Source organism: Ranitomeya imitator, chromosome 2, assembly GCF_032444005.1.
Source record: "Ranitomeya imitator isolate aRanImi1 chromosome 2, aRanImi1.pri, whole genome shotgun sequence".
NCBI classification, from domain to species: domain Eukaryota; kingdom Metazoa; phylum Chordata; class Amphibia; order Anura; family Dendrobatidae; genus Ranitomeya; species Ranitomeya imitator.
In genome coordinates this window covers 646841806-646859427 of record NC_091283.1, presented here as the reverse complement: position 1 = coordinate 646859427, position 17622 = coordinate 646841806, and the positions used below count along the sequence as shown (strand labels likewise).

Sequence of the window (17622 nt, the reverse complement as noted above, 5' to 3'; positions counted from 1 at the left end):
AATTAGGGCCCACCCCACATGGACGGAATAGTACGTCCAATGACAGAAAGGGGTTAATAAATCTGCAAGAATTACTACATTTCTCTTTTTTTCAGTCAAGATGGGGTGCAGAGTGTACAGTGGGGGAAAAAAAGTATTTAGTCAGCCACCAATTGTGCAAGATGTCCCACTTAAAAAGATGAGAAAGGCCTGTAATTGACATCATAAGTAAACCACAACTAAGAGTCAAAATGAGAAAACAAATCCAGAAAATCACCTTATCTGATTTGCAAGATTTATTTTGCAAATTATGGTGGAAAATAAGTATTTGGTCACCTAAAAACATGCAAGATTTCTGGCTCTCACAGACCTGTAACTTCATTAAGAGGCTCCTCTGTCCTCCGCTCATTAGCTGTAGTAATGGCACCTGTTTGAACTTGTTATCAGTATAAAAGACACCTGTCCACAACCTCAAACAGTCACACTCTAAACTCCACTATGAAGACAAAAGAGCTGTCAAAGGACACCAGAAACAAAATTGTAGCCCTGCAACAGGCTGGGAAGACTGAATCTGCAATAGGCAAGCAGCTTGGTGGGATGAAATCAACTGTGGGAGCAATTATAAGAAAATGGAAGACAAACAAGACCACTGATAATCTCCCTCGATCTGGGGCTCCACGCAAGATCTCACACCGTGGGGTCAAAATGATCACAAGAATGGTGAGCAAAAATCCAAGAACGACACAGGTGAGACCTAGTGAATGACCTGCATAGAGCTAAAACCACAGTAACAAAGGCTACATCAGTAACACACTACGCTGCCAGGGACTCAGATCCTACAGTGCTAGACGTGTCCCCCTGTTTAAAGGCCCCTTCACATTAAGCGACGCTGCAGCGATACCGACAACGATCCGGATCGCTGCAGCGTCGCTGTTTGGTCGCTGGAGAGCTGTCACACAGACCGCTCCCCAGCGACCAACGATGCCGGTAACCAGGGTAAACATCGGGTAACTAAGCGCAGGGCCGCGCTTAGTAACCCGATGTTTACCCTGGTTACCATGCTAAAAGTAAAAAAAAACAAACACTACATACTTACCTACAGCCGTCTGTCCTCCAGCGCTGCGCTCTCTGCTTCTCTGCTCTCCTCCTGTACTGTCTGTGAGCCGGAAAGCAGAGCGGTGACGTCACCGCTCTGCTTTCCGGCTCACAGACAGTACAGGAGGAGAGCAGAGCACAGCGCTGGAGGACAGACAGCGGTAGGTAAGTATGTAGTGTTTGTTTTTTTTTACTTTTAGCATGGTAACCAGGGTAAACATCGGGTTACTAAGCGCGGCCCTGCGCTTAGTTACCCGATGTTTACCCTGGTTACCAGTGAAGACATCGCTGGATCGGTGTCACACACGCCGATCCAGCGATGTCAGCAGGAGTCCAGCGACGAAATAAAGTTCTGGACTTTATTCAGCGACCAACGATCTCCCAGCAGGGGCCTGATCGTTGGTCGCTGTCACACATAGCGATTTCATTAACGATATCGTTGCTACGTCACAAATAGCAACGATATCGTTAACAATATCGTTATGTGTGAAGGTACCTTAAGATAGTACATGTCCGGGCCCATCTGAAGTTTGCTACAGAGCATTTGGATTATCCAGAAGAGTATTGGGAAAATGTCATATGGTAGAACTGTTTGGTAGAAACAAAACTCGTCGTGTTTGGAGGAGACAGAATGCTGAGTTGCATCCAAAGAACACCATACCTATTGTGAAGCATGGGGGAGGCAATTTCATGCTTTGGGGCTATTTCTCTGCAAAGGAACCAGGACGACTGATCCGTGTACATGAAAAAAAATGAATGGGGACATGTATCGTGAGATTTTGAGTGCAAATCTCCTGCCATCAGCAAGGTCATTGAAGATGAAACGTGGATGGGCCTTTCGGCATGATAATGATCCCAAGTACACCGCCAGAGCAATGAAGGAGTAGCTTCCTAAGACGCATATGAAGGTCATGGAGTGGCATAGCCAGTCTTCCGATCTCAACCCCACAGAAAACCTTTGGAGAGATTTGAAAGTCCGTATTGCCTAGCGACAGGCCCAAAACATCACTACTTTAGAGAAGATCTGCATGGAGGAATGGGCCAACATACCACCAACAATGTGTGCCAACCTCGTGAAGACTTAAAGAAAACGTTTGACCTGTCATTGCCACAAAGGATATATAACAAAAGATTGAGATGAACTTTTGTTAATGACCAAATACTTAATTTCCACCATATTTTGCAAAATAAATCTTGCCAAATTACTAGACAAGGTGGTTTTTTGGATTTGTTTTCACATTTTGACTCTCTGTGGTCCACCTATGATATCAATTACAGGCCTCTCTCATCTTTTTAAGTGGGAAAACTTGCACAATTGGTGGCTGACTAAATACTTTTTTTCCCCACTGTACATTAATGAGAAAAAAAATTAACTTTATTGAATTTACCAAATGGCTGCAATGAAACAAAGAGTGAAAAATGTAAGGGTATGTGCACATGTTGTGGATTTGGCGGTATACAGTACCATGTAAACCCATGGAAAACAAAAACCGCTGTGCACATGCCAAGGAAAATTCTGCGCCAAAACGCAGCAGTTTATTTTCCGCAGCATGTCAATTCTTTGTGTGAAAACGCAGCGTTTCTGCATCCATTGACTATATATTGAGTAAGGCAAATCCGTACATCAAAAAAAAACGCAAGACAATCCGCATAAACAAATCCGCATGTAACCCACAAGAAATCTGCATCAATTCCGCAACCATTTTGCCTTGCGTTTTCTGCGCAGAAAAATCTGCAGCCAAATCCGCAACGTGTGCACATACCCTTAAGGGGTCTGAAGGCTTTCGGTACCCACTGTAACTCTGGAACGCTTCAATGGATTCCACTGATTGTGATTCTGTTTTTTTGTGACATATTGTACTTCATGTAAGGCTGGTTTCACTGTAGCATTCGGCAGGGCAGCGGATGGCAGCTTTCTTCCTCCGTGAAGCCCCGCTCACTGCCGCGCCTCTTCCTTCAGCTCTGCCTACATCTGCATGCGTCCTGCGTACCCTATCTTTAACATAGAGAACGCAGGCCATGCAGATGTATGCAGATGCCTCCGCAAGCGTCATCTTGATGCTGTGCTGACATGCATCAAACACAACGGGTTGCATTTTGTTGCGGTTGGCGCAGCTTAAAAAACGATGCATGCGGAGGCATCCGCATGGCCTGCCTACCCAATGTTAAAGATAGGGTATGCAGGATGCATGCAGACATAGGCGGAGCTGAAGAAAGAGGTGCAGCAGTGGGCAGGGCTTCACGGAGGAAGAAAGCTGCCATCCGCAACCCTGCCAAACGCTAGAGTGAATGTAGCCTAAGTGGTAAAATTCAATATGACTTGCGTTTACTAATGAAAATTTGACAAAAATTTTGAAAATTTTACAATTTTCAAACTTTTACTTTTTGTGCCCTTAAATCAGAGCGTCATATCACACAAAATAGTTAACATTTCCCACATGTCTACTTTACATCAGCACAATTTAGGAAACATAATTTTTTTTCTTAGGAAGTTATAAGGGTTAAAAGTTGACCAGCGATTTCTCATTTTTCCAACAAAATTTACAAAACCATTTTTTTTTTTATGGACATCACACTTAAAGCGACTTTGGGGGGTCAATATGTCAGAAAATACCCAAATTGACACCATTCTAAAAACTGCACCCCTCATGGTGTGCAAAACCACATTTAAGAAGTTTATTAACCCTTCAGGTGCTTCACGAGATCTAAAGCAATGTGGAAAGACAAAAATAATATTTAAATTTTTTTCACAAAAAATTTACTTTAGACCTAAATTTTTTTATTTTCACAAGGGTATCAGGAGAAAATGGACCACAAAATTTGTTGTGCTATTTCTCCAGAGTATGCTGATGCCCCGTACAATGAGGAAAGCCACTGTTTGGGCAAATGGCAGAGCTCAGAAAAGAAGGAGCGCCGTACGATTTTTTGAATGCAAAATTGGCCGGAATCGATGGCAGGCACCATGTCACATTTGGAGACCCCCTAATGTACCTAAACAGTGGAAACCCCCCAATTCTAACTCCAACCCTAACACAGCCCTAACCCTAATCCCAACCCTAACCATAACACTAATAATAATAATAATAATAATTTTTATTTATATAGCGCCAACATATTCCGCAGCGCTTTACAAATTATAGAGGGGACTTGTACAGACAATAGACATTACAGCATAACAGAAATACAGTTCAAAACAGATACCAGGAGGAATGAGGGCCCTGCTCGCAAGCTTACAGACTATGAGGAAAAGGGGAGACACGAGAGGTGGATGGTAACAATTGCTTTAGTTATTCGGACCGGCCATACTGTAAGGCTCGGGTGTTCATGTAAAGCTGCATGAACAAGTTAACTGCCTAAGTATGTAGCAGTACAGACACAGAGGGCTATTAACTGCATAAAGTGAATTAGAACATGATGCGAGGAACCTGTTTTTATATATATATATATATATATATATATATATATATATATATATATATATATATATATATATATATATATATATATATATATATATATACATATACATATATACAAAAATAGGCCACACAGGGATCGTTAGGTTAATACATTGAGGCGGTAGGCCAGTCTGAACAAGTGAGTTTTTAGGGTACGCTTAAAACTGTGGGGATTGGGGATTAATCGTATTAACCTAGGTAGTGCATTCCAAAGAATCGGCGCAGCACGTGTAAAGTCTTGGAGACGGGAGTGGGAGGTTCTGATAATTGAGGATGCTAACCTGAGGTCATTAGCGGAGCGGAGGGCACGGGAAGGGTGGTAGACTGAGACCAGAGAGGAGATGTAGGGTGGTGCAGAGCCATGGAGTGCTTTGTGGATGAGGGTAGTAGTTTTGTACTGGATTCTGGAGTGGATGGGTAGCCAGTGTAATGACTGGCACAAGGTAGAGGCATCGGTGTAACGGTTGGTGAGGAATATGATCCTGGCAGCAGCATTCAGGACAGATTGGAGTGGGGAAAGTTTGGTAAGAGGGAGGCCGATTAGTAGAGAGTTGCAATAGTCCAGATGAGAATGAATAAGTGAAACAGTAAGAGTTTTTGCAGAGTCGAAAGTAAGAAAAGGGCGAATTCTAGAAATGTTTTTGAGATGCAGGTAAGAAGAGCGAGCCAGTGATCGAATGTGGGGGGTGAATGAAAGGTCAGAATCAAGGATGACCCCAAGGCAGCGGGCATGTTGCTTTGGAGTAATGGTGGAACCGCACACGGAGATGGCAATGTCAGGCAAAGGTAGGTTAGTAGAGGGAGATAACACGAGGAGTTCAGTTTTTGACAGGTTTAGTTTCAGATAGAGGGAGGACATGATGTTAGAGACAGCAGTAAGACAATCACTGGTGTTTTCTAAAAAGGTCGGCGTGACAACAGGAGAAGAGGTGTATAATTGGGTGTCGTCAGCATAGAGATGGTACTGGAAACCAAATCTACTGATTGTTTGTCCAATAGGGGCAGTATACAACGAGAAGAGGAGGGGGCCTAGGACTGATCCTTGAGGAACCCCAACAGTAAGGGGAAGGTGAGAGGAGGAGGAACCAGCAAAACATACAGTGAAGGATCGGTCAGAGAGATAGGAGGAGAACCAGGAGAGAACGGTGTCCTTGAGGCCGATGGAGCGGAGCATAGTGAGGAGGAGCTGATGATCCACAGTATCGAATGCTGCAGAGAGATCCAAGAGAATTAGCATGGAGTAGTGACCATTAGATTTAGCTGTTAGTAGGTCATTAGAGACTTTAGTGAGGGCAGTATCAGTAGAGTGTAAAGAGCGGAAGCCAGATTGAAGAGGGTCGAGAAGAGAGTTATCTGAGAGATGGCGGGTAAGACGGGAGTGGACCAGGCGTTCGAGGAGTTTAGAGATGAAGGGAAGATTAGAGACAGGTCTATAATTAGCGGCACAGTTTTGATCGAGGGATGGTTTTTTAAGTAGTGGATGTATGATGGCATGCTTAAATGAGGAGGGAAAAATACCAGAAGTGAGGGAAAGGTTGAATATTATTGTTAGGTGAGAGGTGACAGCCGGGGAAAGGGACTGGAGGAGATGTGACGGAATGGGGTCACTGGTGCAAGTGGTCGGGCGAGAAGATGCAAGGAGCCTGCTTACTTCTTCTTCTGTAACTGCTTCAAAGTCAGAGAGTGAACTAGATGCAGTGGGGGAGGGAGGACAGTGCATGGTATGAAGAGATTGGGAGATGATTTCCTGTCGAATGTGGTCAATTTTTTCTTTGAAGTAATTGGCCAGATCGTCAGCACGGAGATCCGTGGTTGGGGCCTGCTCTCTTGGGTTGAGTAGGGACTGGAACGTGTCAAAGAGACGTTTAGGGTTATTGGACAGGGAGGTGATGAGGGTGTTGAAGTAGGTTTGTTTGGAGAGGTGAAGGGCAGAATTGTATGTCTTTAGCATGAACTTATAATGGATGAAATCTTCGGGTAGATTAGATTTTCTCCACAGACGTTCTGCGCACCTGGAGCACCGCTGCAGGAAACGTGTTTGCAGCGTGTGCCACGGTTGTTGCCGTCTGTGCCGAGTTGTTTTATGTATAGGAGGAGCAGCTTCATCCAGAGCACTTTGCAGGGTTTCATTGTAATGCTTCAGAGCAGAATCAGGACATGAGATGGAGAAGATTGGGGCCAATGAGGACTGCAAGTTCTTCATAAGTTTCTGGGTGTTAATGGCCTGTATGTTTCTATAAGTGTGGAAAGTGGGGGTGATCTGAGCGGGATGGCAGTTCTTGATAGAGAATGAAAGAAGGTTGTGATCAGAGAGTGGGAGAGGGGAGTTTGTGAAATCATCCACTGAGCAAAGCCGGGAGAAGACCAAGTCAAGGGAGTTTCCATCTTCATGTGTTGACACTAACCCCAACACAACCGTAACCCCAACACAACCGTAACCCTAGCTGCAAAAAATGGAAAAATTACAATTTTTTAAACTTATTATTGTTACCTAACTAAGGGGGTGATAAAGGGGATTGATGTACAATTTTTTGTTATTTTGATCACTGTGATAGAATCTATCACAGTGATAAAAATGAACCAAATAGGAAAAATCTCCAATTGTTGCCGACCGGCAGATGCTGGTGTGCGCACTGTGCATGTGCCAGCCACAGCGATCACGTGGCTGGGGATGATAAAAACCGACCCAAATCATGTTCTCCGGAGTCTCAGCTAGCCCTCGTATCTTAGACCACGGAGATTTTCCAACGCTAGTGGTTGCCATATACTTATTTCTCAGCGCTGTTAAAAAAAACGGCGTTGAGGAATAAGTACCTTTAACTGCTGCCGTTAAAAAGCGTATCAGCAGACTTTAAGGGGTTAAAGCATTACAAACAGCTATTGGCAGGACATGTAAGAGAAAAGTCAGACTAAAAAACATTAAAGAGGATATCCAGACTTTTAAAAGTGATAGTGTATCCTTAGTGTGCTAAAGGGAATGTGGCATCAGAAAATGACCTATTGCTTAACCCCTTCACCCCCGGAGCTTTTTCCGTTTATTCATTTTTGTTTTTCGCTCCCCTCCTTCCCAGAGCCATAACTTTTTTATTTTTCCGTCAATATGGCCATGTGAGGGCTTATTTTTTGCGGGACGAGATGTACTTTTGCACGATACCATTGGTTTTACCATGCCATGTAACAGAAAACGGAAAAAAAATTCCAAGTGTGATGAAATTGCAAAAAAAGTGCAATCTCACACTTGTTTTTTGTTTGGCTTTTTTGCTAGGTTCACCAAATGCTAAAACTGACCTGACATTATGATTCTCCAGGTCATTACAAGTTCATAGACACCAAACATGTCTAGGTTATTTTTATCTAAGTGGTGAAAAAAATTCCAAAGTTTGCTAAAAGAAAAAAAAAATTGAGCGATTTTACGATACCGTAGCGTCTCCAATTTTTGTGACCTGGGGTCAGGTGAGGGCTTATTTTTTGCGTGCCGTGCTGGCGTTTTTAGTGATACCATTTTGGTGTAGATACGTTCTATTGATCGCCCGATATTGTATTTTAATGCAATGTCACGGCGACCAAAAAAACATAATTTTGGCGTTTTGATTTTTTTTTTTCTCGCTACGCCATTTAGCGGTCAGGTTAATCCTTTGTTTTTATTGATAGATCGGGTGATTCTGAACGCGGCGATACCAAATATGTGCATGTTTGATTTTTTTTTAATTGTTTTATTTTGATTGGGGCGAAAGGGGGGTGATTTGAACTTTTATATATTTTTTTAATATTTTTAAACACTTTTTTTTTTTATTTTGGCATGCTTCAATAGCCTTCATAGGAGGCTAGAAGCATGCACAACTCGATCTCCCCTGCTACATAGAGGTGAAGTACATATCACCTCTATGTAGCAGAAATGCAGGTGTACTTTGAACGCCGACCACAGGGTGGCGCTCAAAGCAATCAGCCATCAACAACCATAGAGGTCTCAAGGAGACCTCTGGTTGTTATGGCAATGCACCGCTGACCCCCGATCATGTGACGGGGTCAGCGGTGCGAGCACTCCCGGCTGGGAGCGCTAGTTAAATGCCGCTGTCAGCGCTTGACGGCGGCATTTAACTAGTTAATGAGCGCGGGCGGATCGCGATTCCGCTCGCGCTCATTGCGCGCACATGTCAGCTGTACAAAACAGCTGACATGTCGCGGCTTTGAGGTGGGCTCACCGCCGGAGCCCACCTCAAAGTAGGGGATCTGCCAGCTGACGTACTATTCCGTCAGCTGGCAGAAAGGGGTTAAATCATGTTTTTGTGATAAATGTATTTTTTTTTTAAATGGTAATTTTTTCTCAATATCATAATTTGTATTAAAAATGAGAAATTTTGTACTTTTCCCGCTGGAGCTATTTTAGACTCTCCCTGTCCTTTAGGGCAGTCCCACACGTCCAGATAATTCCGGTACTGGAAAAAACGGTACCGGAGTTATCCGTGTCCCCCTGTGGCCTGTTTCTGTGGCACACGTGTGCCCACTGGGTACCACACGCACCGTGCAGGAGACAGCGCTAGAGATAAGCGCTGTCCCCTGCATCTCGTGCTGAAGCCGCGATTCATATCTTCTCTGCAGCAGCGTTTGCTGATAGGGGTGGAGCCGCATATTCATTTCTGTAATGGGCGGCCCCACACTGCTAGGGAGCCGGGTGAGTATTTTAATAACAGCGGGCGGGCGCACAGGGGGTGGGAGGGGGGTGGGGACAGGAATCTTTATTTTAAACACGAGAAACAAAAAAAAAAAAAAGGATTTTTCATATCTTCTCTACAGCAAACGCTGCTGCAGAGAAGATATGAATGGCGGCTTCAGCACCATGTGGGGGGTGACAGCGCTTACTGTAGCGCTGTCTCCTGCACAGCGGGCGGGCGCACAGGGGGTGGGAGGGGGGTGGGGACAGGGATCTTTATTTTAAACACGAAAAACAAAAAAAGAAAAAGGATTTTTCATATCTTCTCTACAGCAAACGCTGCTGCAGAGAAGATATGAATGGCGGCTTCAGCACCATGTGGGGGGTGACAGCGCTTACTGTAGCGCTGTCTCCTGCACGGCACACGGACAACGTCCGGGTGCGGTACGTGTTTTACACAGACCCATTGACTTTAATGGGTCCGTGTAATCCGTGCGCTCCCACGAACACTGACATGTCTCCGTGTTTTGCACACGGAAACACGGTCCGTGAAAACACGCTGACATGTGGAGAGACACATTGATTTCAATGTGTCTACGTGAGTCAGTGTCTCTGGTATGTGAGGAAACTGTCACCTCACGTACCTGAGCCACTGACGTGTGAAACCGGCCTTAAGGAAATGCACATGTATATTAGCAACAATAGTCTGGCTCATTAGTATAGAAGCATCTAACTAGCATGTGCAAAGGTCCTTTTGAAGTGAGGGGGAACAGAGTCATGTATGATATCACTGATTGTGAATGGTGGATCCTGTTATGATATATGATTACAGTTGTTAGCAACCTATTATAATCTTGCCTCTGCTGATAATGAGTCTGCAGAAAACTCCTGTAAATTCATGGAATGGTAATTTTCTGATGATACATTCCCTTTATCAATATATTTTCTGAGGTCTGCTTTTCTGTACCCCCGCTGATCAGCTATGGATAGGCTGTCATTCATAAGAGCCTGGATAACCCCTTTCTGATCTCGGACGGGATAGTACGTCTGAGATCAGATCCCTCGCTTTGATGTGGGCTCTGGCGGTGAGCCCACATCAAAGCCGCGACATGTCAGCTGTTTTGAACAGCTGAAATGTGCGCGCAATAGCAGCGAGTGGAATCGCGATTCATCCGCCGTTATTAACTAGTTAAATGCCGCTGTCAAACGCTGACAGTGGCATTTAACTACCGCTTTCGGCTGCGCGGCCAGAAATGAGGGCATCGCTGACCCCTTCACATGATCGGGGGGTCAGCGATGCATCGGCATAGTAACCAGAGGTCTGCTTGAGACCTCTATGGTTCCTGATGCTGGCTTGCTGTGAGCGCCACCCTATGGTCGGCGCTCATAGCAAGCCTGTAATTAAGCTACATAGGAGCGATCTGATGATCGCTGCTATGTAGCAGAGCCGATCAGGCTATGCTAGCTTCTAGCTTCCCTGAAGCTATTGAAGCTTGTCAAAAGTAAAAAAAAAAAAAAAAAAAAAAAAAGAAGTTTAAAAAAAATATGAAATAAATAAAATAAAATAAAAATATATAAAAGTTTAAATCGCCCCATTCAAAATAAAACAATAAAAATAAAATCAAATATATAAATATTTGGTATTGCCGCGTTCAGAATTGCCTGGTCTATCAATAAGAAAAAAAGGATTAACCTCATCGCTAAACGGCGTAGTGAGAAAAAATGTTTTTGGTCGCCGCGACATTGCATTAAAATGCAATATCGGGCGATCAAAAGAACGTATCTGCACCAAAATGGTATCACTAAAAATGTCATCTTGGCACGCAAAAAAAAAAAGCCCTCACCCGACCCCAGATCATGAAAATTTGGAGACGATACGAGTATCGGAAAATTGCGCAATTTTTTTTTTTTTTTTTATAGAAAAGTTTTTAATTTTTTTCACCACTTAAAGGGAACCTGTCACCCCGTTTTTTGAGATTGAGCTATAAATACTGTTAAATAGGGCCTGCGCTGTGTGTTCCTATAGTGTATGTAGTGTACCCTGATTCCCCACCTATGCTGAGATATAACTTACCAAAGTCGCCGTTTTCGCCTGTCAATCAGGCTGGTCAGGTCGGGAGGGCGTGGTGACATCGCTGGTTCTTCCTCAGCTTTACGTTGGTGGCGTAGTGGCGTAATGGTGAACAAGCAGCGCGCGATCTGCGCTGTAATCCCTTGCATCGGTGGGGGCGGCCATCTTCCTGGGGCCGCGCGTGCGCAGATCGAGTGCTCTGCTGCACGGGGCTTCAGGAAAATGGCCGCGGCATGCCGCGCGTGCGCATTAGAGATCGCGGCGGCCATTTTCCCAAAGCCGAGATGCAAACTCGGCTTTGGGAAAATGGCCGCCGCGATCTCTAATGCGCACGCGCGGCATCCCGCGGCCATTTTCCTGAAGCCCCGTGCAGCAGAGCACTCGATCTGCGCACGCGCGGCCCCAGGAAGATGGCCGCCCCCACCGATGCAAGGGATTACAGCGCAGATCGCGCGCTGCTTGTTCACCATTACGCCACTACGCCACCAACGTAAAGCTGAGGAAGAACCAGCGATGTCACCACGCCCTCCCGACCTGACCAGCCTGATTGACAGGCGAAAACGGCGACTTTGGTAAGTTATATCTCAGCATAGGTGGGGAATCGGGGTACACTACATACACTATAGGAACACACAGCGCAGGCCCTATTTAACAGTATTTATAGCTCAATCTCAAAAAACGGGGTGACAGGTTCCCTTTAAAAAAATAACCTAGACATGTTTGGTGTCTATGAACTCGTAATGGTCTGTAGAGTCATAATGACAGGTCAGTTTTAGCATTTAGTGAATCTAGCAAAAAAGCCAAACAAAAAACACGCATGGGATTGCACTTTTTTTTTGCAATTTCACCGCACTTGGAATTTTTTTTCCAATTTTCTAGTACACGACATGGTAAAACCAATAATGTTGTTCAAAAGTGCAACTTGTCCCGCAAAAAATAAGCCCTCACATGGCCATATTGACGGAAAAATAAAAAAGCTATGGCTCTGGGAAGGAGGAGAGCGAAAAATTAACACGGAAAAACAGAAAATCCCAAGGTCATGAAGGGGTTAATAGGACAACAATAAAATGAGTACAGTACAAAGGGGTATGGTAAAGTGATGAAAAAGGAAAAAAGTCAATATATAGAGACGCATTAAAGATCTTGATCAAAATAGCAAGGATCCTGTTGTGTCAAATAAACATCATGTGTGGTTGGATGGGAAAAAAAAGGGGGACACTACTTAGCTGGCTACGAGCCACCGGTACTACCAGCGTGGTATCTCCACAGTCACCATAAGGAGATGCAAGTGTTAGGTAAGGCCAGTCCCAGATATAAGTTACCCATAGTATTCTATGGGCCTCTCTCACACTTCTGTCGGAATGTGAACGTCGCAATGCGTCGTTCTGTGAAAAAACGCATCCTGCAAAGTCACCCGCAGGATGCGTTTCTTCCACATAGACTTGTATTACCGACGCATCGTGACGTATGGACACCCGTTCCATACGTCGTGCACTGGATGTGTCGGTATTTGGCGGCCCGTCGTTACGAAAAACCGTTCAATGTAACTTTTTTTGTCCATCGAAACCACCATTTCCGACCGCGTATGCGCGGCCGGGACTCCGCCCCCTCCTCCCCGTCACTCACAATGGGCAGCGGATGTGTCTGAAAACTGCATCCGCTGCCCACAATGTGCACAACGTCTGTCGGTACGTGGGGCCCATGGTTTGCGACAGCCCCGCACTGACGAAAATGTGAAAGAGGCCTATACTGGGAGCCCAGTACACGTCTCCTGACGTAGCTCCATTCCCAACTGCAAGCACAGGACAGTCCGGCAGCAGAACACAGGCGGCCATGCCCTGCGCACCCACTACACGCTCTCCACAGGCCCCGCAGCTGTATACACAGGAGCCGGGCAGCTAGGGCAGGCGCTGTGCCTACACCGGCCATTTCTAGCTATGGACGTACTGGTGACAGGCAGCACTGACAAGAACATCCTGCGCCCACAGCAGCCTGCAGAGAAATCACATACGGGGTACAAAAGGTGGCGTTCTCCTTTAAGGCCGAGCAAGAAAAGGGTAATAAAGCCTGCCAGTCCGCCACAGCCGCGCTCCTTACCCCTGAGCGAAGGTACCGACTAGAATAGAATGGAGTTGGTTTCTTGAGGTAATGTTGTCACCGGAAGGGGTGGGGCCTCCTTCATCCAGTGAAGTCCTGATAGCAGGAAGTTGCTCTGTGCTGAGGCTGCTGTGGAAGAGACACGGGAGATGAGGGGCTGCACATCACTATGGAGCTCTGAGAGGAGAGGACTGAGGGGCTGCCCCATGGAGCTCGGAGAGGACTGAGGGGCTGCACTATGGAGCTCTGACAGGAGAGGACTGAGGGGCTGCACCATGGATGGAGCTCTGACAGGAGAGGACTGAGGAGCTGCACCATGGAGCTCTGACAGGAGAGGACTGAGGGGCTGCACCATGGAGCTCTGAGAGGAGAGGACTGAGGGGCTGCCCCATGGAGCTCGGAGAGGACTGAGGGGCTGCACTATGGAGCTCTGACAGGAGAGGACTGAGGGGCTGCACCATGGAGCTCTGACAGGAGAGGACTGAGGGGCTGCACCATGGAGCTCTGAGAGGAGAGGACTGAGGGGCTGCACCATGGAGCTCTGACAGGAGAGGACTGAGGAGCTGCACCATGGAGCTCTGACAGGAGAGGACTGAGGGGCTGCACCATGGAGCTCGGAGAGGACTGAGGGGCTGCACTATGGAGCTCGGAGAGGACTGAGGGGCTGCACTATGGAGCTCTGACAGGAGAGGACTGAGGGGCTGCACCGTGGAGCTCTGACAGGAGAGGACTGAGGGGCTGCACCATGGAGCTCTGACAGGAGAGGACTGAGGAGCTGCACCATGGAGCTCTGACAGGAGAGGACTGAGGGGCTGCACCATGGAGCTCTGACAGGGGAGGACTGAGGGGCTGCATCATGGAGCTCTGACAGGAGAGGATTGAGGGGCTGCACCATGAAGCTCTGACAGGAGAGGACTGAGGGGCTGCACCATGGAGCTCTGACAGGAGAGGACTGAGGGGCTGCACCATGGAGCTCTGACAGGGGAGGACTGAGGGGCTGCATCATGGAGCTCTGACAGGAGAGGACTGAGGGGCTGCACTATGGAGCTCTGACAGGAGAGGACTGAGGGGCTGCACTATGGAGCTCTGACAGGGGAGGACTGAGGGGCTGCACTATGGAGCTCTGACAGGAGAGAACTGAGGGGCTGCACCATGGAGCTCTGACAGGGGAGGACTGAGGGGTTGCACCATGGAGCTCTGACAGGAGAGGACTGAGGGGCTGCACCATGGAGCTCTGAGAGGACTGAGGGGCTGCACCATGGAGCTCTGACAGGAGAGGACTGAGGGGCTGCACCATGGAGCTCTGAGAGGAGAGGACTGAGGGGCTGCACCATGGACGAGGCTGAAGTTGGTTTCTCATTGGTTCAGTTTCTTATTCAGCAATTTATTCTTTTCTGTATTTTATAGGTTTAACAACAAAAAATAAGCATCACAATAATAAAACAATGCAACGATGTGCCCTGATGTGAATACACTTAAAAACAACTATAAAAAAAAAAAACTGACACAAAAATGGGCATCAACGTGGGCACCAAAGAGCATTGAAGAATGACTCTGGTCCAATGATTTCACAGTGCAGACATATAGAACACGGAGCCCCACATCAAAACCAGGTCTCTCCAGCCTGGGCCAAATGGGTTCTGGGCATCAGAACTGGCATCAAAGTGGGCAAACAGCCCACTTTCTCAGATTTGAATAAGTAACTGATGTTTTTAAGGGGTTAAATGACTTTGGGCCACTGATATGACAGTGCAAACATATAGAACAGGGAGCCCCAAATCAAAACCAGGTCTCTTCAGCCTGGCCCAAATAGGTTTTGGGCATCAGAGCTGGCATCAAAGTGGACAGTCGATCTTGGCCATTTGAATAACTGGTGTTTTAAAGGGGTTAAATGACTTTGGGCCACTGACCTCACACTAAGAATACAGAGGTAGTGATGCCCGCATCAAACCCAGGTCTCTCTAGCCTGGCCCTGGCATTGGAATTGGCATCAAAGTGGACAGATTTGAATAAGTAACTGATGTTTTTACGGGGTTAAATGACTTTGGGCCACTGATATCACACTGCAGACATATGGAACAGGGAGCCCCACATGAAACCCAGGTCTCTCCAGCCTGGCCCAAATAGGTTCTGGGCATCAGAACTGGCATCAAAGTGGGCAAACAGCTGATTTCCACAGATCTGAATAAATAACTGATGTCTTTAAGGGGGTAAGTGACTTTAGGCCACTGATCTCACACTTCGAATACACAGTTATGCCTCATATCAAACCAAGGTCCCTGCAGCCTGGCCAAAATGGGTTCTGGGCACCAGAATAAGCATCAAAGTGGTCAAACAGCCCATTTTCACATATTTAAATAAGTAACTGATTTTTTAAGGGGTTAAATGCCTTTGGGCCACTGATATCACAGTGTATACAGATTGAACAGGGAGCCCCACATCAAAACCAGGTCTCTTCAGCCTGGCCCAAATAGGTTCTGGGCTTCAGAACTGGCATAAAAGTGGGCAAACAGCCCAATTTTACAGATTTGAATAAGTAACTGATGTTTTTTCTCTCTCTATCACAACGGATCCGTTTTTTGGAACATTACCCGGATTCTGCCTGAAACAAAAAAACCTGATGTGTGAAAGTAGGCTTAAAGGGACACTGTCACCTGAATTTGGAGGGAACAATCTTCAGCCATGGAGGCGGGGTTTTCGGGTGTTTGATTCACCCTTTCCTTACCCGCTGGCTGCAATATTGGATTGAAGTTCATTCTCTGTCCTCCATAGTACACGCCTGCGCAAGGCAAGATGAACTTCAATCCAATATTGCAGCCAGCATGCAAGGAAAGGGTGAATCAAAAACCCCCAAACCCCGCCTCCATGGCTGAAGATTGTTCCCTCCAAATTCAGGTGACAGTGTCCCTTTAATAGACATTAGTACACCTGCAATCAGTCATTGTTGTCTACCACCCTTGGGAAATTATTATACATCCCCCATAGCAGTAGGTACAAACGATTTTCTGAATTTCTTCTTGCACCTTAGTAGGATTAGGCAGCTGCTGAATGTGCTCTTCTGCTTCAAGAACAGCTCGTATAGTGGGTGTGTATTATTGATCGTTATAGCCCTACACTTCTGCTGAATCCTATCCTCCAATACCTCCTCAAAAGAGTCGAGATGGAGGCCAACAACCGCGCTTGCCTTCTTCATAAGTTTGTTGAGCTTATTAGCGTCAGATGCCCACACACTACTGCCCTAGCATATGATAGCAGAAAAAATGGTGCTTGCCACAACGGACTGATAGAACATTTCCAGCATTTTACTGCACACATTGAATGACCTGAGCTTCCGAAGAAAGTACGAGGGGCGATCCAAAAGTAATGATAATCGGTTATTTCTATTGCACACAGAAATTAGAATAAAATGTTTTCTTCTCTCTTAGGTACCCACTAGTCCAGGAAAAAAAAATCACTTAAATAGACCACGATTCCCGGGAGCTACATTCATTTGAATATGAACTGCCGAGGAGTGAACATCAAAATGGAAAAAAAGAGCTCAGAGCTGTCATCAAATACCTCTGCTTGAAAAAAATGACTACCAAAGACATACACAGCGACTTGGTGGAAACATTGGGGGACTCTTCTCCATATTCCACAGTTGCATTCTGGGCCAAGGAATTTAAGCTGGGAAGAACATCGACGGAAGATGAACATCGTGAAGGACGCCCATCCACATCCCTCAATGAAGAAAATGTGAAAAAAGTTGAAGAAGTTGTATTGGCAGATCGAAGAGTGACTATCAGGCATGTAGCTGAGGTCACAGGGATCTCATATGGCAGTATTCAACGAATCCTTGCAAAAGAATTGCATATGAGAAAGGTCTCCGCGCGTTGGGTGCCAAAAATGTTAACCGACAAGCAAAAGAAGAAATGAGTTGACATTTCAATAGCAAATCTCGAAAAGTTCCAAGCAGACATGGAAAATTTTTTGTCACGTTTTTTGACCATGGACAAGACCTGGATCCACCACTTTGATCCCAAAACTAAACAACAATCGATGACGTGGAAACGAGACGAAGAAATTCAAAGTGTCAAGCTCAGCAGGGAAGGTTATGGCGTCCGTTTTTTGGGACGCTGAAGGAATTATTATGGTGGACTATTTGGAGAAGGGAGCCACTATTACGGGCTCCTACTACGCAGAACAAATAAGAAGATTGTGGGAGGCTATCAAGGAGAAAAGGCGCGGCAAACTGCGGGCTGGAGTGCTGTTTCACCAAGATAACGCGCCGG

At 46.0% G+C, this 17622-nt stretch overlaps 1 protein-coding gene across 1 annotated transcript in view; it reads right to left on the bottom strand.

The window, feature by feature from the left end:
• LOC138665410 (gastrula zinc finger protein XlCGF48.2-like) overlaps positions 1–13431 on the bottom strand; it is an 81039-nt gene extending 67608 nt beyond the window's left edge. Inside the window, exon 1 of the mRNA XM_069752862.1 lies at positions 13352–13431. The gene's annotated coding sequence lies outside the window, so the exon portion shown is untranslated. The remainder of the gene's footprint in view (positions 1–13351) is intronic.
• Positions 13432–17622: the final 4191 nt, after the last annotated feature.